Source organism: Taudactylus pleione, unplaced genomic scaffold (genome assembly GCF_031769625.1).
Source record: "Taudactylus pleione unplaced genomic scaffold, aTauple2 ptg001508l, whole genome shotgun sequence".
NCBI lineage: Eukaryota > Metazoa > Chordata > Amphibia > Anura > Myobatrachidae > Taudactylus > Taudactylus pleione.
The window spans coordinates 574,913-596,405 of record NW_028285906.1 but is presented as its reverse complement, the minus strand read 5'-3'; the positions used below and the strand labels follow the sequence as shown (position 1 = coordinate 596,405).

The following is a 21,493-nucleotide window of genomic DNA, read 5'->3' as shown; positions in this document are numbered from 1 at the left end:
CGGGATTTGAACCGGCGCCTCTTCAGTCGCTGGTATTTCATACCCAACCCATGTGGGATGTAATGGGAGTAAGATATCATCCACATATGACCATATCTTGATCTCCTGTTTTCTTACTTCTGTCACTAATGTCACCTGTACTTTTGTAAAGTGTCTTGGAGATTTTGCCAGGCCAAGAGAAAGACAGGTTAATTGTAAGTGTTCTACCATTATCCAGAACTGGGGAAACTTTCTGTGCTGAACTGGAACATGAAAGTAAGAATTCTAAGGACCTATGGATGTAAGAAAGTCTCCTTTGCTTAAATTCCCTGATTCCATGTGTAATGGTGCATACACACGGTACAACCTGCACAACCAACGATATCACTGATAGATTTCCCTTCAACTTTCTGCAGTGCAGGGCAAATGATTTTGGTTGGTCACACGGATAGATATCTATGATAGATATTTCAGTAAAGTCATCTCTTAACATGCAAATCGTGTTGAAATTGTCCAAGTTGGCCTGCATGCATGGACAATGCTGGAATGCCCATCGTTGGTTGATCGTTGGCAGCATAAAAATTAACAATATGAACGATTTATCGGTGATCGATATCGTTATCGTTCATTACAATTGTACCGTATGTACTGTATGCACCATAAAGAGTCTGGCATTGACAAACTTGCACAGTCTCCTTTGGTCAATTCCACATGTCCAAAATAGGACAAATGATTTCTGAGATTTTTTATTTTTGACAAGGAATAGTCTGGAATGAAACCACTTCTGATCTAAAAGAACATGGACTTGGGGGGCCTATTCATTATCGGATGCCATATGGCTTCCGATGAAGTATTGAACTTGCTGCGAGGGATACTTAAGTTTCCAACTCGCAGCGGGGAAAACGTGACACCAGAGCAATTCATCATTGCTCCGGTGAGGGGACAACTGCTCCAAAAAGCAGTTGTCCCAGTGGTTAGTATCGCAGCTACAGAAGTAGCTGTGTTACTTACCTGCTCCCCGTAGTCCCGGCTACGCATGTGTGACCTCGGGTCAGGCATGCACAAAGCCGCCGGGGAGGTAGTGAGGAGGCTGTGGAGGGATCTGCTCGGATCCCTCTTCACATCCCCGGAACTCCTTCCCATAGGAAGGAGCGGGATCCGAGAAGAAGATGGCGCTTGTTCTCAGAAGCAAACTCCGAAAACTTTCAGATTTCGAAGTTTGCTGAATATCAGGGGGTCCTATCGGACCCCTAAGGATGAATGCCCGATAACTTAAATATGCGGATTGTTACCCGGACATTTATTGTATGATAAATAGGCCCCTTGAAGAAAGATAAAGTGGAGAGAGATAAAGGCCCTCATTCAGAGTCGATCGCAAGAAGCGAACGCTCACTCTGAATGAGGGCGGGCACTTCTTGTTTAGAAGTGTTACCTCCAGGCCAGCAGACGGGGCGAGCTGTCACTGAACATCGACAGCTCGCCCCGTCTGCTACAAGACCCCTAGCGACAAAGCACCCGTCGCAAGCCGGGTCTCGCGCATGCGCATGACGGAGCAGGCTCTGTCGTGCGCATGATCTGTGGGGACCATCGACCCTGTTGTGAGCGCATCGACGCTTGCGACCGCGTCTGAATGAGACCCATAGTACCAACCAATCAGCTTCTAACTGTCATTTACAGGCTATATTTGAAAAATAACAGTTAAAAGCTGTTTGGTTGGTACTTTATCTCTATCCAAGGTATAATACATCTACAATTCCCCTAAGTGGAAATCACACCACAAATAGACAATAAACAGAAAATAAAATTGTAACTTTAAAATAAAAACTCACCACATTTAGCAATCACTTATATCTTTCTCCTACTACTTTCCTATAACTTTCTCCTTTTCCACTCACACTCCCCACAAACCCACACAATTAAAGTAGCCAGATGTCGGTTTCTATCATTTCAATTAAATGGTGCTCTCTATAAGAAATAGAGTAGCCCAGAATAAAATAGCTTCTAATTCATAGTGATTTCAATAGAAACTGCCAGTGCCACCATATAGAACACGTGGCAGGTTGTCATTTCTAATCAGACGAGGATCAACGGCAGCTTATGTTTAGACATCATTAGTAAAGGCTAACAATTTAAAATATTAAAATCACCATCAACCTGCGTCTGTTTCCGGCGGGTTCTAAATGACACCAAACCCACCGCATAGTAAATTTAGCCCCAGGACTGTAGAAAGACACTTCCCTTTGGGTACTGATGAAATGCCATCCCGATTCTTGCTCTTTTCAATACATCATTTGAAGTGTGTAAACTGATGTTAGACAGGAAGATTATGTGACAAATATCTCGATGTGCAGTTATGGTAGTCTCAGATAGGTCCTTCACATGTGCCTAATGTGAGGATGAGGATCCAGATTGAGGTTGAGCACTATGGGATTGTATCCGTTTCATTAGAGATAACCCCCGGATGGACTCAGCAGGGCTCCCTAATACTAATACTCACACACCATACAATGTTTTTACTTGTCTCATTCATAATATGCAGTTCATGAAAGCAATAATATTAAAACTAGAGCTTTAAGTCAGTTGCCCATTCAATTATTGTTTCAGCTTTGATATACATTAATTATAAAACACTGTTTCTTGCTAACTTACAAGGAAGTTGTCATATTAAGACTCCATTATCTATATTGCATTATTCAGCTGCTTGGGAGCCCACAGTTTAATAATTCATGACAATGATATAGGTGGTTAAATCTAAATAAGAATTATGGTACTTTTATACTGAAAGATGTTTTACTAATAGATATTTAATTACCAATATTAGAATTGAATATATTATTCATATTCCAGTATTATTGGTTCAGATAACTAGCACTATCTGTGTACTATTTTTCTCTTGTACATACCCCAAAAGAAATACTAATTTCTTGGCTAGCTACTATCCCTACTTCTGAGACCTGGGTTTAGGCTTAAAATCAATAATTCTAATTTTATGGTTTAATGCTGCCCAATGTAATTAACCATTTTTTTAATTTTTTTTAATTGGGCCACAAGTTGTGGGATGCTGGGGGTGTGGTCTTGGTATAGTAGGTGTGGCCTCCCAGGCTCCTCTAAATCGGGAAGAATGTGCCATTCATGAGACAGTCCCTTCCAATCGGGACAAAAATCGCTACGGTTGGGAGGTACAAATTGTTGGATTAGAATATTGTCAGTACACCAAAATATTAGTTCTTCATACAGATTAGAGATGTGCACCGACCCCCGTGTTTTAGTTTTGGATCTGGATCTCCCCTGGTTTTGGATCTGAATCTGATTGTGGATTTTTTTCCTTGGTGTTTTTTTGGGGGGGGTTTTGAATCTGTATTTTTTTCAAAAGTTATATAAACAGATAAAACCACATCATGTGGGCCTATTTTTGTTTCTATAGTATTATTAACCTTAAAAAAATCATTTTCAAGCATTTCCATGCATTTGTAACCACCTCACAGCTCACAATATTGATCTCACTATTTTTTACCAATATAGGCCAAAGGCTGCAGCGAGCTGGCTGGCTAAAGTAAGCGACAGAGCAGCGGCACAAATGCACGTCAGTTTAAAAAAATATAGGACATCTATGAAACATTACCACACAGCAGTGGCAGACAAGATGGAAGTTTAATAAACTATAATAATGTCAGTCGGCAATGCCCCAAATTGTGCAAAATGTAAAGAAAAGAGGTGCCAGATGGAATTGTCTCTCCCACCCACTCTTATGTGGGATATTATAAAGGACATGCACAGTTTAATAAACCAAGCACTTTAGCCACTAGGACTGACACTTTCGTGGCTGAACTCCTAGGTTTGTTTGGGCCCCCATAAAACATTTTTTGGAAGGACTACCTTCAATTATTAAGGAGGAGGTTGATGATGAGGGTGTTGGTGGTGGAGATTGCATGTGCTGGGCCAAACTGCTTGTAGCTGATACTAGACTGCTTGTTATTAATTTACACATTATTATAATTTTGTTAAACAAACTGCATGAACTTGCTGCAAATGACGTAACAGGGAGGAGGTGCCTAGATGGTTAACGCCCCTTCCTCTGCTAACTTTGGCTTTACAAATGGAACAGATGCCTTCACAACTGTTGTCAGAATTTAAATTAAAATAATTCCACACCCAAGACGTTGCTTCTCTGGCTTTCTTTTTATCATGAGCAAGAACTGCATTTACGCAAACATCCTCATCAACATCCTCATTAGCTTCAGACAGGACACAAATTTCTCCCTCATCCTCCTTTTGCACTTCCTTCACACTATCATCCTCATTTTCTATTATTTCACCATCTAATACTAGTACAGCCGTCATGGTGTCAGTGATCCGCTATGAAACTGGGTGACAGCTGTTATACTTACTTCCTCTATCAAAGGAATTTTGTCAAATGTTTTTTAACTTACTACTAGTAGTAGACTTCTTGGTCCCTTTCTTGGTCCCCAGCAGCAGCAACAGATGTAGAACTCAAGGATTCTACTGAGGAATCACGGATAGGAGAGGAGTCAGTCATGCTTTTGAAATTGGATGCAGGACTACTTCTGATCACGATTGAGGATATTGATCATGATGCGGCCGTTCGTGGTGGAGATTGCAGGAGCTTGAATCCAGATAGAAGGGAGCAGCTAGGTGACACTGGACTGATTGTTGTTCGTTTTTTTGTCCCCAAAGCTTCTGAATTTGAAATACTCTTTCCAATTTGATGAATGCGCTGCAAGTGACGCAACAGGGAGGAGGTTCCTAGATGGTTATGGTCCTTACCTCTACTCACTGTTACTTGGCAATGGTTACAAATGGCTTGGAAAAGGTTGTCTGGATTTAGGTGGAAATGATTCCACACATGAGATGTGGATGCTTTGGTCCTTTGCCCAGGCATGGAGACAATGGGATTTTTCCCACCATGGGCAACAACTGTTGCCTGATATACGGTTTTTACACAAACATCCTCGCCATCAACATCCTCATCATCAACAACTTCATCATCCTTGTTGTTATCGCCAACTACATAAATATCCTCCTCATCCTCTTTGAGCAATTCCACAGAAGCATTTCTACGTCAGAAGGCACACAAATGGTGGAAGGAGGATCCTCTTCAAGTACAATATTAGAAAGGTCAGGCTCACACATGGCAACCGTGGACACACTTGTACTCTCCTCTGGGATTTCTGATTTTTCCGAGCACACAGATGGTCCCGGTGTCTTACTCGTCTTAACAATGTTAAATTTTTTTGTACCTCTCCTACAAGCAGAGGGGCTTAAATTATCACTAGAACCATCAGTCATAAATACAGGCCAATGCCTTATCCTTTCCACTTTGTATAGTGAATGGCATATTGCCAATTTTATGGTTCTCTAAAGCCAACTTAGCTTTAAATTTTTTTTTGCTTTAACAGGGTAAAGTTGATTTTTTTTTAGCCTGACTTTTTGGCCTGACTTAAGCCCTGGTACATCGACCTTCATAGATGACGTTGACGGCCTTGCATCGTCATCATGACTGATGCCGGCAGCTACAAGACTGGTATGTGGATCCTGCTCTCCGGTCATGTGACTGTCCTCCATACTCACTACGCACACAACCACACACAAAAAAGATTGTTGGTTTTATCTTTATTATTTTGGGCAGCAGCCCCTTGACAGACAGGAGCACAGCACTCCTGCGCAGCTACGCCGATGACAGTGACAGCCAGGTGTGGCTAACACGCACACAAAAAAAATAAACACTTTTTTTGTAACAAAGGGGTGAACCCCTGAAAAGAGGCAGCAGCCCCTTAGCAGCACAGCACCCCTGCACTGATGACAAGTGTGGCTAAGCTAACAATAATTTTTTTCACACTGGGGGTGGGTGAAGAGCACCCCTGAAGGACAGAGCACCCCCTGGACAACACAGCACTACAGCCAGCCAGCCCCTATGGACAGGACAAGTACAACAGCCACCCTATGGACAGGACAACGACAGCCAGCCAGCCCCTATGGACAGGACAATGACAGCCAGCCAGCCCCTATGGACACGACAGCAGCCAGCCAGCCCCTCTATAGACAACAGTCAGCCCTTATGGACAACAGTAGCCAGCCCCTATGCACAACGTCAGCATGCAATTAACAATAACAAGTATTAACAACAGCACAGCTCCCTCTCTCTTCACTCTCCACAGCTGGAATGAAAAATGGCGTCAAATCGCGGGACCTTTATAGAATCCAGAATCTGATAGGGGGATGACAACGTTTTGCCTCGTTTTTAGATCCCAGTCAGGCGGGAAAACCCAAGCCGACTCATATCTGCCTCGGATCCCCGTAATTCGGGTGGGTTGGGTTCTCAGGAAACCGAACCCGCTCATCTCTCATAGAGATCAATGATTATGTTATAGGAAAAAGTAACTGTCCTGCCAACATGATGCGTGCACAATACTGTACAAGGATAATTCTAATAGGAAAGGATCCTTATCATCTAAAAAGTGCAGTGCGTCATGCAACCCGCCCATGTCTCCAGAATGATCTAAAAATCCTGATGCATCGGGCATGAGCATTTATATTTTGAAAAGATCGTAGATCGATGCCCATCCCTACTGTACAGAGAATATTTATTGTTCACATCAGTTCCTGCCCCATTGGAGCTTACAATCTGATAAACAAAATGACTGTATAGGAGTGGAGTGGGTTAAACTTCCTAGGCTGGGGGTGGACCTGTCTGGGGAACCATGTGAGAATAAGGGCCTATGGGTTTTTTAGGGTTGTAGGTGGTAGCAGGGATATTGGAGTTTGTTGGAGGCAGAATCAGCCTCTTTTGTTCCTTTCTTTGGAATGGGTAAGTGCTCTTACCTGAGCTCTGTGGTACGTGGCACTTTCTTTCAATAGCTCTACTTGTCTTTCTTTTCCTGCATCTATCTTTCTGTCTTGTCTTCATTTATCTCCTACCGCTGTGTACTAACTTAGCTGTGCGGGATACTGGAACCCCCCCCATTTGGTAGCCATGCCCCGCCCATGTCGCGCTTTGCGTACCCCCGCCCGTATCCGGGTGCAGGAGGAAGAGGTAGGACGTCTTCGAGAGGCTCCTGCCTCACAAGAAGGGACAGAGGTGGCTAGCAGGAGTGGCGCGACCCCGCGGCGTCATGGTTGGGTAGGCACAGCCGCGCTGGCCAGCCGTCAGCACAGAGGGGACACAGCTGCTAGGAGCAGCCATGAGGGGAGGTCAGGCGCGGCTGACGGAGCAGCAGCGATCAGCGCATAGTGAGCCCGCGGGCGGGCAGAGCTGCCGCGAGGCCGTGGGAAGCTCGCCCCCCACGGGTGCATGTGTCATAGGGGCGCGCGCGCACGCACCGTGGAGGGGGCTATTAAAAGCCCTGTTTGTAGCCGGAGAGGTAGGGAGGCCTTTCCCACAGTGTTGCAGATGAGGAAAGGGAGATTGATGGCCCTGTCAGCAGAGTAAGGGCTCCGTCTGGCAGGAATGCGAGCGGCCATTTTGTGACAGGGGGAGCTGAGGGAAGGGGGATGGAGCTTAAATTTAATATGGAGGATTATTGACAGGCCATGGTCAGTTCTGTTGACAACAGGCTGACATGTACCATTGCTCAGCCAAATGCTATTACTGCTAATCAGCCATCAGCGGGCAGGGTCATTTCTGGGGCAGCAGTTTCTGGCTATGCGGATACTCAGGTCCTCAGTGGGGGTGCAAGTCAGTCCTTTGACCCTGCAGCTTTTACGGCCATGATGTCATCAATGGCATCTGCTTTTGCTCCCATGGTTGCGGCACTGGCTCCTAGCCAAGCAGCTAATGAAGGTATGGATCAGAGGCAGCGTTCATTTTCTGCTACTCTGGGGCCAGCGGTAGATCAGTTCATGCAGGCTTGCAGGGCTATGGGCTCTGCTGCAGCTCAGTTGGTGGCAAGGCCAGAGGCGTCTGGGGCTAGTGCTGCTGTGTCTTCTCCTGCGGTGTCGGCCGTGCCCAGGGTTTCGGCCCAGGGGGCGGCTTTATTGTCTTTTTCAGATGCTGGTGAGGGCGAGGCTATGGAGCTGGATGGCGACATTGAGGAGGCTTCATCATCGGCCGTTTCCGGGGGCGAGCAGTCAGGGTCGTCAGATGAGACCTCAGAAGATGTTGATGTTGCTGACTCTGGGCCTGATTCAGACCCGCTCGCAAGCGCATAGTGCTCGCAAGTGGGTCGATGGTGGCCCAGTGCGCACGCGCGGCGTGCGTGAACCCCGGAACGAGTGCAAAAAGCACTCGCTTCGGGGCTCACTACAAAAGGGATGGCTGTCGATGTTGATCGACAGCTCGCCCCATTCTGTAGGCGTGGCGGGGGTGACTTCACAAACGTAGGCGTTCCCAAGCGAACGCCTGCTGTTTGTGGGCCAGCAGTGTGACAAAGGCGCAGAAGAGGGATGCTAAATATGCGCCCAGGGAGGCTGATAGGCGCGATAAGCAGGCCAAGTGGCGGCGTCATGGGAGTAGTTGGCGGAAGTCCAAGAAGCATCAGTGTCAGTTTGGCGTAGTGCATTGCGACAATACAGCAGTATTGTGGGGTTTGCACGATTGTTGCAAGAATAAAATCAAGAAGGGCGATTACGTGGACAAGTTTATCTTAACTGAGCAAGCCAAAAAAGATTTCAAAGCAGCTAAAGCTAAAGGCGGTGTGGGGGTAGAAGCTTTTCGCTCTTATGATAACTGGCTTGCTGGGTTTTGCGTATTTGCAGCATGCTACTTGAAAGATCGCCCAGGGGAGCACCTGAATGTTATACGGTATATCCACCTGATTCACGGGATGCAGCGTAAATCCAGAGGCAACGCCTGGAGGGCCTATGACAAGGAGTTTAGGCGCAAGCAGGATGGATCTAAATGCTTAGATTTCGGGTGCAAGGATGTGGAAGTGTGACTTGATGTCACACAACCACCTAAAAGGTGGAGCAGAGGAGACCCGGGTAGGCGGGGATACTAATAGGGGGGGTCTGGAGCGTGGCGCCCAGGTTCTGATCCCTCCTCGGGGCGCCGGCAGACTGGCCCTGGGCGGCTTTCCTCGTAGACACCTTTTAAAGGTAAATGTTTCGCCACCTGTCCCTAGGGTCTGCGGTGTCATTTTCGACACCTTTGCTTGCGTTGTAATGGATCACACCCCGCCTCTAATTGCCTCCGGTTGTCTGCCTAGCAGGGATCCAGGTCAGGGGGAGGAGCTACTCCCAAAGCCGGAGGTAGGACAGGCACAGGACCTTCAGTCAAAGATCGAGAAAGAGGTTCAGTTGGGGCAGATGGCAGGTCCTTTTGCACATCCTCCAGTGGGGAATCTAATTATTTCCACGGTGGGGGTGGTGCCCGAGAAAACTCCAGGAAAATTTTGGCTGATCCAGCATCTGTCTTATCCACCAGGGTCCTCGGTTAATGATGCTATACCTCATGAACGGTGGCCCTGATTCAGAGCCGGACACTCTGAAAGAGCGCTCGCTCTGAATCAGGGCGTTTTTTTTGTGCGGCCTCCTGGCCGCTCGCATAGCTGTGGGAGCGGCCAGGTTGATGATCGCGATTGTCAAAACCATCGGGCTTGCGACGAGACCCTTGTGGTAGGATCTCGTGGCCGTAAGCCCCAGAGAGATTTCAGCTCTAACAGTGATGTCAGTGGGGCCGCCCCCCGGTCCGCCCACCAAAGGGGGGCGAGCTGCCACTCAACATCGACAGCTCGCCCCCTTTGGTGCGAGACCCGGAGTGAAAGATTGCCCGTCACTAGCCGGGTCTCGCGCATGCACACGACGGATGTCACACACGGAGCGTTGTGCGCATGCACTGTGGGCCACCATCGACCCGGTTGCGAGCGCTCAGCGCTTGCGACCGGGTCCGAATCAGGCCCACTGTTCAGTGAGGTATCAGTCTTTTGATGATGAGCTCAGTATCGTGAGGACATATGGACACGGGGCCCTCATGGCTAAGATGGATATTGAGTCAGCCTTTCGTTTGCTCCCTTTGCACCCTGAATCGTTTAGGTTCATGGGTTTTCGCATTTTCGGGAGAATACTTCATAGACAAGTGCTTGCCTATGGAGTGTTCGATTTCCTGCGCATTCTTTGAGAAATTTAGCACCTTCCTTCATTGGTAGGTGGAGTTTTCATGTGGGGGTCATGGGATAGCGCACTCAATGACTTTCTCTGCTTGGGGCCCGCTGGTTCAGAGTGTTGTAGCGAGTTACTTGGTTCCATGAGAGCGATATTCTTTCATTTTGTAGTACCAATGGCAGACGAAAAGACATAGGGACCCCTCTCGTGTTTGTTGTTTTTAGGTATCGAGATTGATACCTTGGCTGGCTCCTGTCATCTTCTGCGCGATAAAGTTGACAAATTGCGAAAATTCATTTCAGACTGTTTAGTTGCACGCAAATTTCTCTTAGGCAGGCCCAATCATTGTTGGGTGGTATGAACTTCGCCTGTAGAGTTATACCGATGGGTAGGGTATTTTTTCGAAAGCTAGAGAGGGCCACAGCGGGGGTTTCCAGACCTCACCATTTGATCCGTTTATCATCAGAAATAAAAAGAGACCTGGAAGTTTGGGTTTCCTTTCTGGCGGACTTTAATGGGGTCAGGATCTGGTTATCACCCCTTGTGGACAATGTGGATTTGCAGCTTTTTACTGACGCAGCAGGATCTTCGGGGTTCGGTTGCTACCTGAGGGGATCCTGGTGTGTCGCTACTTGGCCGGAGGAGTGGGTGCGTACAGGTTTGACAAGAAATATGCTGCTCTTGGAATTGTTCCCAATAATGGTGGCCTTGGAGGTATGGGGCGAGCGCATCTGCAATCGCAGCATTCTGTTCAGATGTCACAATCTGTGCGTGGTGCATGCGATAAACAGTCAGAGGGCAAAGTCTCTGCTGGTTTTGCGTGTGCTAGCGTAGCTGGTGCTTGCCTGTTTACGTCACAATGTGCTGTTTCGAGCTCAACATGTACGCCGATGCGCTGTCCAGATGTCAATGGGGTAGGTTTTTGTACATTGGCTCCTTATGCAGACGATGATGGTGTGCTGTGCCCCTCTTATGTTTGGCAGGTTATCACGCCGGCTTGGAGGGGTTAGCAGAACTGTCTATTGCCCCAGGCACCCTCAAGGCTTACCGTCGGTCTTGGGAGAATGGGAAGTTTTTTCCCGTGAACAAGGGCTTGGAGGTAAGGGTCAGCATCAACTGATGCTTTCTTTCATTTGGCAGCAGTATGTATCTGGCAGATCGAGAGCAGTAGTCTCACGGTACATGGCAGGTATTTCGTTTTTCTCCAAATTGAAGGGAATCCCTGACCTTACAAGGAGTTTTCTCATCACAAGGGCCTTGAAAGGTTGGGCGCCCGCTGAGCCGGTACCCCCCGATAAAAGACATCCCATAGACATTTCCTTGTTACCGTCTATCCTGGGAGCAGTTGCGGATGTAACGGTTTCCGTTTTCGAAACGCTTTTGTTTGAGTTCACTTTTTCCATGGCTTTTCATGGTGCTTTCCGGGTGTCAGAATTGGTTGCTCCCTCCAAGTGGAGGGATGCAACTATGCTCGTTTGCATGTGAAGGTGGGTGAGAGGTCCTTGCTGTGCAGATTGCGTCGTTCTAAGACCGATCAGCTAGGCAGGGGTGGCTGGATAACATTGGTCCCCTCGGCGGATTGTCGAATTTGTCCGGTCAGTTTGGCCACTCATTATGCATCGGTTAGACCCTCATTGGAGGGCTCATGGCTGATGCATTGTGATGGGCTTCCACTGACAAAATTTCAGTTTAGCTGGATGCTGCGTCGATGTCTTTGCAGCATGGGCCTCTCACCAGGGGAGTTCGGCACACATACGTTTCAAATCGGTGCTGCCACTTCCGCCGCCACTGCGGGATTTCCCGAGTCAGAGATTCAGGCTCTTGGCCGGTGGAAAATGGCCAGTTATAAGCGTTATATTCGGCCAAATCGTTGAAGTTTAATTGTTGGGCATGCATGCTACATATGGTTTGTTGTGTGTTTACGAAGTGTCATTGGTCCTGGTATTGTTTGTTTTTCCCCTGTCTTTCCTACTTGGGGATTAGCTACTCGCCTTTGATTTCAGTGGGAGTCTGGAGAGTTTCGCCGATTTTTTTTTTGCCTGATCTGATTGACTTAATTTGGATATTTGGTTATTATAATTATATGTCCCTCAGCAGGTTTTACGTTTTCTCTCCGGTCGAGTTCATTTGTGTTAGCCCCAAACTCCCCCCCCCTGCCTTTATATTGTTTTTAACTTATCCTCTTGTGTCTTTATGTCGCTTCAAATTGGCACAGAAGCTTGTTGATCTTTAAAGATTCAAATCAAATTTTTTCTTTTTGGCAGATCCTCACTAATATGTTCCCTGTTAGATATACATTCTTGAATATGCTAAGATTTTTTACAATAAACTTTAATCTTTTCTTTGTTATTTCACTCATTTAAAGGAGTGGCTATTGATGATTGTTCTGTATGGATAGTTAGCCGCCAAAAAAACAAATGAATGGCCAAGTTCAGGAGGTGCCGTTTTTTCTGGGATCTGGTGGAGTTAGATGGCTAGGGGTTAGAGGTATGTTGTGGGAGAGCCTTAAGCCTGAACTCTTGCAGCAGGTTCAGCGGTATGGCTTACTGAGAGTCTTGGTGATACATCTAGGCGGGAATGATCTGGGCAAGAGGACATCTCTGGAGTTAAGGCATGCGGTGGTGGATGTTTTCTGCCCGATTATGCTGGCATGGCCAGCTTGCAAAATAGTCTGGTCTTTCATGGTCCCTAGATTGGTTTGGTGTGGTGTGATGGATGGCAGAGCCATTGATGAAGCCCGGAAAAAGATGAACTTGGCTGTTTCAAAATTTGTTTTGAGAAATGGCGGGGCGGAGGTCAGACATCCTAGGATTAAGTTCAGGTATACTTACCTTTTTCATTCTGACGGGGTACATTTAGCTAAGGAAGGTTTGGTTCTTTTTCTTGAGGATCTGTTTGAGGTTGTGGTTTCTGTACGTTAGTTATATGGTGGCGGGGCAAGGTTGTTTAAGAAGAACCTTGCTTTTGGTGGGAAAGAACGGCAGGTTACCTATTAGCACTGTGAATATTGGTTTTACTCTTTGTTTCGCTCACCTTCGTTGACTGTTAATGTCTGCTAGACCACCCTGCCGGGAGCAGCATCATCACCTGATCGGGTGGGTAGTCAAATTAGAAGGCTTGAGTGGATGTGTTGTGGTTATAGTGTTTATAGTGTTAGGCTTGGGCTGTTGTTAGCCGTTCTTTCTTTGCCACCATATTTAAATTAATTGAATTAATTTTAGTAACTAATTCATTATCTGTTATTTAAATAAAATAGCTAACAAATTCTGCCAAATACAAGTCTCTGTGTCTTTATTTCAATTGAGTATGTTTTATTGTCACTGATTCACATGCTGGTCAATCAGACGATGGGAGGTTTAAAAGTCGCACATCCACTAGGCGACTAGGGAAAGACAGTACGATTACAACATCGTAATCGTACCGTCGTTCCCCATCCCCTGCAGTGCCTACACTGAACGATTAGTCGTTCAGTGCAGGCACCCTCCACTCTCATCCCCGAACATCTAACGTTATCGGCAGATTGACCGACATGTTCGGGCGATGATTGATGTTGGAAACGACCAGCGGGAGTGCGCATCGCTGGTCGTTTCTGACATTATAGTGCACAATTTGTGCACGATTAATGAGCGATTGCATGATTACGATGTCATAATCGTGCAATCGCTCATTAATATCGCCTAGTGGATGTGCGCATTAAGGGTGAAATATATCAGGCCTGTGAAAGAGATAGTGGAGAGAGATAAAGTACCGGTAAATCAGCTGCTGTCATTTTTCAAGCACAGGCTGTAAAATTAAGTTAGAAGTTGATTGGTTTTTACTTTCTCTCTCTCCAAGACCTTACACATCTCCCCCTAAGGGCCTAATTCAGAGATGTACGTAAATTTGATATTTATGTACATCTCATACGTTTGCAGATATGTGCTGATGCACAGGGACCACACTGCGCATGTACAGATCTGTTTCAGGGATGTTGCTCACAGTGCCCCAAAGCACTGATATACTGCTGGCGTTTGGGGGCGGCGATGCGTCTGGGCATGCTGCTGTCAGTAGCTTCATCCCTGGACGCAGCTTCACTGGCCCCGGCAGCGTAATTTCACAGGACATCCTGAGTAACATAAAGGTTACTCAGATGTCCGATGTAGACGCAGTTGATCAGATGCTGAGTCTTCAGACGCAGCAGCTAATTACAGAAGCCGGCAGTGGGCATCTTTTTACTAAAGACGCCTCCTGCAACTTTTGCATAGTTTCACAGCCATTGCAGTGTTCTCCACAGAAAATTTTTCCAGCCAGGTGGCAACAAGAAGTAGCCGGGTGGGGGCCTTCGCAATAAAAAAATGTTTTAAATCCATTTTTTTAACAACCCTCATATACTGGCCCCTATTGCAGGCTACACAGAATATATTTTTATAGAGCAGCTCCACAGATACTGTCCCCATTTGCAGGCTACATAGAATATATTTTTTATACAGCTCCACAGATACTGGATCCACTTGCAGGCTACATACAATATATTTTTTATACAGCTCCACAGATACTGGATCCACTTGCAGGCTCCCAAATACTGTCCCCACAGATTTTTTTTTTCAGCTCCAACACAGAGAGAGTGGACGCAGGTCTACTCTCTTCAATCAGTTCAAGCGACTGTGCTTTTATACTGGGGGAGGGATCTTTGCCCTCAAGTCTGACACCACCCCTGCACTGTGGACAATGTCCCCCTGCCCCATTGCAGCATCCCCTGCCCGGCACTCTCACTCACCCGAATGCCGCATCCCATACCCGGCACCTTCCCCTGCCCCAATGCGCCGCGTCCCGGAACCCTCACTAACGTGTCCTTATGGCCGGCGGACACAGAGCCTCGAAGGTGAAGAACATGTGATGTCGGCGCTCGGCGTCACATCCGGCATCCGTGGCAACAAGGACACATTAAGGGTGACCGAGCAACAGGGGACGCGGCGTATTGGGGCAGGGGGAAGTGCCGGGCAGTGGACGCAGCACTGGGGCAGGGGGATGGTCCAAGGCAGTAGCGGCGCATTGGGGTGGTGGGGAGTGCAGGCGGCAGCTGTTTCTTGCCGAGCGTTGCGCCCGCAACAAACAGCCTGGGGAGAACACTGCATTGTGTAGAAAGAGGCAGCGGTTGTGTCATTAGCGTCCATCCCTGGATCGACCCCTAAATTCTGTAACACACAGGCACTATGAACCCAATGGTTTGCGTACAAGTCCAATGCAGGGTGTGCACTGTGTATGCCCTGGAGCTGCTTCTCCGGTCGCAGAGGGGGTGGGGCCAGGCAGCATTTCTGAAAACAGGAGTCTGTCACTCCCGTTTTTTGTAAGAGTTCAGGCCAGTGTCTGCGTCTTCAGGCACAAATTTACTGGCCTCAGCTACGGATGTGAGATAATCATTCTGAGTAACCTCCTGAGGCCAATGTGCTCACAAGTGACCTGATGCTGCATCCTCAGAAGCCGCAGAGGATAGCACAAGTATGCAGGATGCCAGTGGCGTTTCTATAATGGGTGCACAACTTGCACCCATTTCTTCAATACTTACTTCTCCGGTGTCCTGCACCAGCAGCACCAGGGGTGCCTAAATCACCAGGAAAATAGAGCAGCAGCCATTTTTTCGTTATTTTGCTCATGAGCAGTAGAATTGCCGGGAAAATGGCTGCCGCGCCATTTCCCTGAAGACCTGCACATGCCCTGTAGACTCTAGCACAGTGCCAGAGTCTACTAGTGCTTATACTTGCGCTGCAAGAAGCAGCAGTGAGTGTAATACCGGTTACAGGATAGAGAGGAGGGGGTCCTGATGGAGACTGCACACAGGCCCCCTCCTCTAATAATCTGCCCCTGCAGGACACATCTATTAACACCTCTTGCAGCATTAGCATAAATGCGCACAGCTGCTGTGTGCCTAGCGTACAAATTTGAAAAAGGCCCTATCTAATACTCCTTTTACATTAATGTCCCGGGTCTGACCCAATATTTGGAACAAGGTTCAAACCGTGGTGCCGATCCGGGTTATTCCAGGGTTGGCGCTGTTCACGCTGCACATGGGTGCAGTGGAACTGCCTGCCAGTACTTGGAGATGATGTCATCTCCAAGCGACGAGAAACCAGGAAGTCCCCATGCTGTAAATGCAACTTGGGTCAGACGACCCGGGTTACCCGTTTACACTGCAGGGTTACATGGGTCGTTCCCATGTTAGACCCTGCAAGCTGCCCGGTTGGCTTGCCGTGTCATTTGACTCGGAAATCCAATCTTTGCCCCTTTCAGACCTAGCAGCAACCTGGGTTAACCATGAAATAACATGGGATTTTGCTGCTAGTCTGAAAGGGGTATTATATAAATCAACAGCCAATTAACAAATCAGTATGTGTTTTGAATGTGGTAGTAAACCGAAGCACCTGGAAGAAACTCACAGAGGGATAACGTACAAATGCCACACAGATAAGACCCTGGTCGAGAATTTAACTCTCTACCCCAGCACTGAGGAAGCAGCAATACTAACCACTATGCTGCTAATAAAACCAAAAATATATATAAATAAATCAATATTTATCATTATTTTAAAAATAATTAGTGCAGTTTAATGTGTGATCCAGCAAAACACCTAGAGGACCTGTAGGGGCAAGCAAAGTGGATAACATCTCCGTATCGCTGCCAGTGTGCATCACAAGCTGCCCAGGTGAACTTTTATTGATAAATTACCCTGAAAAATGATTTTTAGTTGCTGCGATAGAAATTATTTAATTTGAGCCATATTGATATACAAGTAGGCCCCCTATACATAAAACTATTGCCTGTGAATACTATTTTCTTCAAAGTACCCAGCTAACAAATTCAGTGCCATGACTGTTATTTGGACATATTTACTGTAATCACACCAATAAAAGAATCCACCTTCATTCTATAAAACCACTGTTTTTTTCTAAAACCTTAATCAGATTTTACAATTTGAACTGATCATGATTTCCAGCATCACATGTGTAGAGGATATACATAAAATAGATCCAATCAGAAGCTCTACAACATTGATTGCTGTGCATTGTAGTCTTTGCTAGCAGTCTGATTACTGTATACATTGAAAAGGACCAGTACAGTAAATAGCTTTATGTTTAATTGAGACTTAGATGATCTGATATAGAAACAGATGTTCTCAACGGATGGTATTGGTTTCACAAGGAAAGACACATCATGCTCATTGAGATGGGACAAGATACTAGCTCCGGTGATCTTACGTGATCCAGTGAAGAAAAAATATAGTTCAGTGATTTGATTTCATAATAAGCAACAATATATGGCTTTCTGTTGGGATGCAGTGAGGAAATGCAGCCCGCTAGTATACAATATTCATAAGCAATATATTCATTCATTGAAACAGTCTAATACACAAAGATTAGATTCGGGCACTGTTATATTTTTTTAGATGAAATAGGAATTATTCTTACCTTTATCCGGCCAAGCATGTGGTCATATCAAAATATTCGCAACAGCTGGATATCAATTTTAAATCCAATTGAAGTTAAAGGCCATTATTCTTCCACAAGGATGGTTAGGATCCAGCATTACATTTCCTCCTGAGATTTGTTGCTATTTTTCCTCTGGATTAAAAAAAATTCACCAGAACGGATAAAAGAAAATGAGTAGCATAGAGAATCGCGATACCTATCGCCCAAATCGGATGTATCACCAGTGGAATAAAATCAATGCTTCTTCCAGACTTTTTTTTTTTTTCGTGAATCCAACTTCATTCCCAGAAAAGCTGCATTATTCATCGGCATCATGTAAAAAGACTGCCATGTAAACCTCCCATCTTTTCCCCCCCTTGTTTAGGAGGCAGATGCTGGTCCTCCTCTCCCCTGCTCCTAGCCTGCACTCAGTAGAGGAAGCCAGCAGCACAGCACTGCAATCAGGCAGTCATTTGTAGGATAAATGCCAGTAACAGTGGAGATAGTGTTGTGTGGGGAGGGGGAGGGGAGAGGGATGTAGGCAATAAGCGGAGAGGCTTCTCTTCTTCTGCTACAGACTTATACATAGAGGTGTTCCCACCCATTATGCGTGATTGTCTCTTCTAGCCTGCATGGCTGCTGCAAGTAAATTCACCTGCAGCTCAAACTGCACTCACAGCAGCAGCCCCCAACCTGTGACAATCATAAGCATCTGTAATGATCTATATACTAGTTGTAGGGATGGAAAGCATGATTTGAATGTTAGCACTTACTGTATCATTGTTTTCTTTTTTTTTTCTTTAATATTGGCCTTATAAATTTCAGGGCCACTTAACATCAACAGTTTCATCTTCAGAGATAAACCATAATGCAGTAGTAAAATACAGGCGGGTATTTTCATTGCAGCATTGTCAAAAAGTAAAAGAATTATTGAAGCCCCTCCCACATATTTATGACGGTGACTGGGGATGGATATTGACAGTCAATATTTTACAACCATCAATGTTTTTTTTTTTTTTTTTTACCATTCGATGTCGGCTTTCCGATGTTACCCGTCATCAACTGGTGCAGAAGCTATGCTCTTCCGATGCTAATATACAGTTGTGTGGCGGACAGGTCGCTGCTCAACTGCAGATGTGTATTGTGGATATGCAAACTGGATTTCTTGTGCATGCATGAACCATCGCAATGGTACTACCATGAAATGGTTTTGATACGACGGCTAGTTACCATGACTTTGGTGCGTTTAAGTGTAGTCCAAGTACAGTAAAGGGCATGTTCATGCAGATATGACTTAGCCAGTGCACATCAAAGATGTACATGGTATTCTGTCAGGAGGTGTATTTTTGTGGGGCCGCAACCTGTGGTGCAAAATACGCATTGATGAGGATGATGGTTATTGTTAAACACTTCTAATTGGCTGAATATATATTGATCCTTCCTAATAATACTATATAAATTGTTAGTTGGGCTGTTACGTTATGTGGGCTACTCACCTGGCCGACCCAACGACCGGCCGACTGTCCCCGAATGACGATGCACTGAATGAATATATCGTTCGTCGGCTGTATGAGCAATATATCGTTACAGTGTGTACCCAGTATTATACTTGCATTATTCATTTATATTGATAATTCCCCTATGAATTTTAAATGGGAACACAACAGATGTTTGTTTTGATTTAAAATCAACTAGTACTTTTATTTTGTATTTTCATCTGTATTTGTTTTTTTAAACGGTAAATGCCATGTTGGTAGTTATTATTATTAACACTGTTCAGAAACAGACATGTCATTAAATTATGGGGTTTTTCTTAAGCCCTTCCCTAATATATTTAATTTATTGGTAAATGCCAGGGCAAGCTATGGATTTCCGGTGTTTGCCTGATAAATTAATTTCTCCATGTCAGCCCTGATCAGGGACAGAACTATGGGAGACAATGGAGGCACCTGCCGCCGGGCTCCAGCACTGGAGGGGCATCTCCTCCATTGTCCACAACATTCATCCCACTTATGGCTGTAACTATGTACCCGGAGTGTACCGTCATGGTCGCCCAATACATGGCACCTTTTCCTGGCACCTAAGAAGCCACCATACACTAGTGGAGAGCTCCATGTCAGACCATCAGCTGCCGCCTTTGTCTATCTATAGCTTGTCTGCATGCGAATTGTTACATTACAGTGTCAGCGGCTATGACAGGGGGCACCAAATTATAACTTGCCTCCGGGCATCTGGGATGAATTTACGCCACTGGCCCTGATGTATGGGTTTAAACCTTGGTCAGCTGAGTAAAGACAGGAATACATTTAACCCCCCCCACCCCCGCCCCTCAATCCAGGAAAATGTGCCTACAGTACTTCCCTTCCTTGTCTTTGATGGACTTCTCAACATGCATCTGAAAAATATTGGAGCTGCCATGGCAGTTAGGGGGTTTAAAAAGAAATGAAGCACAGATCAATTCACTCTCAGATTTTATTGATCCATTGATTTGAAGAAAACTTCTTTCAAATGTCCTCTAAAGTAATGACATCCAGAAAATGCTTGGAGGATGTATGAAGTGATGAGCATTCATTCTGCTGTTGACACCTGTGACCGTGAGCCCAGGAGGATACCAATACTCTCAGAAACGTGCCATTAATCCTTTCCTCTGTAAGATGACTTCCCTGATCCATCTTGTAAACGTGGTTTTGGAAGGAGCTTATTCCTGATGTTGGCCTTCAGGAATTACAAAGAGATGCTCTGTCTTTCTGACGTCCTCTGTTCTAGAAAGATATATTGAAAGTGCTCTAACTGTATTAAATTTTTCTTCCTTCATAACACTTAGTTCTGGACAAGAATCCGATAGCACATTTTCTTGGTTGGCACTTTAATAAAAAAATGTAGCATTTGTTTGCAGCAGCACATTGTCTGAGTGTGTGTCCATAAATGGTTCAAAATCCACTCAAATCTGGCTCAAAAACCATAGAGAAACCACACTTTAGGATAGAACAGAATTACCATTAGAATAGAAACCTCAGATTTACTAAGCGATGGGTTAAGAACCCACCTCAACACCACTCTAATCCCCCCTAAATAAATGACCAGCCTCTGAGAGGCACTTTTGATAGATCTGTGCAGGCTAGCATAGTGTTAAAAATAATAAAATCAGGTACAAGCCTTGGGTTACTGTATTTAGCCTAGTCTGGTAGTGAAATTTGGGGGGATAAATGGCGTGGGGACCCCCATTTTTTACCAACAAGACTAGGCTGAAACAGTTGGGGCTGGTGACACAATAGCTGACAGATATACTAATGTCGGCAATACACGGTGCAATTTCCTAACGTTCAAATTTCTTGTACGATTCCCCTTGAAATTCTCTATACAATTTGTCAAATGGTGTACACGATTGTACATACGAGCATGCAATACCGATGCGTCGTATCCGATTGCTAATCTCCATTGCGCCGTCAACCCCAAAATGGAGGAGAGGAGTGGCCAGGGATTTTGCAAGACCTCGTACATCGGATCTTACGCCAGCAAAACAGCATACGATGTGCATCGTACACGATAGGTTGAAATCTTACAATCAAGATCTACAATGCAGAATTACGACGGCGGGCACGCGCGTCGACATCATACAAATATCGCACACGATGTGCAAGATTGGTCGATACGATTGATTTAAATCGGCCATATCATGCAAAAAATTGCACCATGTATTGGCCGCATTAGAGGCAGATTCAATCAGCCGAGGGCTATTCAATCAAGGGTCGGTACCCCACGCGTTATGCCCCAGAGGGTGCACTTAATGCTGATTTGTCCTCTATGCTGCGCTGATTGGTCAGAGACTGGATCTCAAAAGACAGTTCTTGAATCTCTTGTGACACGGATTCTTTGTCTCTCATACCCCTTTTAATCTCTCCAAATAACCCAGGGCATTGCCATGTCAACCCGTGTTGCGGCTCAGTGGAAAAGAGGCCAGGAAATCCAACTCGGGTAGCGAGCAGGGTTGAACATGGGAATGACCCATGCAATCC

The 21,493-nt window shown here is 45.8% G+C and overlaps 1 protein-coding gene and 1 pseudogene across 1 annotated transcript in view; one reads left to right on the top strand and one right to left on the bottom strand.

The window, feature by feature from the left end:
• LOC148442445 (transmembrane protein 121) overlaps positions 1 to 17,616 on the bottom strand; it is a 174,623-nt gene extending 157,007 nt beyond the window's left edge. Inside the window, exon 1 of the mRNA XM_088463930.1 lies at positions 17,478 to 17,616. The gene's annotated coding sequence lies outside the window, so the exon portion shown is untranslated. The remainder of the gene's footprint in view (positions 1 to 17,477) is intronic.
• On the top strand, positions 9,097 to 11,909 carry LOC148442446 (uncharacterized; annotated as a pseudogene).
• Positions 17,617 to 21,493: the final 3,877 nt, after the last annotated feature.